This window comes from Nesoenas mayeri (genome assembly GCF_963082525.1).
Source record: "Nesoenas mayeri genome assembly, chromosome: 1".
Classification (NCBI taxonomy): Eukaryota; Metazoa; Chordata; class Aves; order Columbiformes; family Columbidae; genus Nesoenas; species Nesoenas mayeri.
This window is the reverse complement of record NC_137541.1, coordinates 180,378,199-180,378,981: the sequence shown is the minus strand read 5'-3', so window position 1 is coordinate 180,378,981 and position 783 is coordinate 180,378,199.

Here is a 783-nt window from a genome sequence, read left to right as displayed (position 1 = left end):
AAAGATCATCCAGTCCAATCCCTCTGCTGGAGCAGGAACACCCAGATGAGGTTACACAGGAAGGTGTCCAGGCGGGTTTTGAATGTCTGCAGAGAAGGAGACTCCACAACCCCCCTGGGCAGCCTGTTCCAGTGCTCTGGCACCCTCACTGAGAAGAAGTTTCTTCTCATATTTAAGTGGAACCTCCTGTGTTCCAGTTCGTACCCACTGCCCCATGTCCTATGATTGGTTGTCACCGAGAAGAGCCTGGCTCCATCCTCGTGGCACTCACCCTTTATATATTTATAAACATTAATGAGGTCACTCCTCAGTCTCCTCTTCTCCAGGCTAAAGAGACCCAGCTCCCTCAGCCTTTCCTCATAAGGGAGGTGCTCCACTCCCTTCATCATCTCCGTTGCCCGGCGCTGGACCCTCTCCAGCAGTTCCCTGTCCTTCTGGAACTGAGGGGCCCAGGACTGGACACAATATCCCAGATGCGGTCTCACCAGGGCAGAGTAGAGGGGAAGGAGAACTTCTCTCGACCTGCTAACCACCCCCCTTCTAATACACCCCACGATGCCATTGGCCTTCCCGGCCACAAGGGCACAGTGCTGGCTTCCACACCCCTGTGCCGCGGCCGCTCCTCCCGCGCTGTGTCAGGGGAGGCAGCCGGCTCTGTGTCAGGGGAGGCAGCCGGCTCGCCTCGGTGGCCACGGCCGCCCCGCCTCACCCGGAGCGGCGCGGGAGGAGCTTGCGGGGCCGGTTCCTCCTCCGCATCCCGTCAGGCCTTGCGCGGCTGCGGCC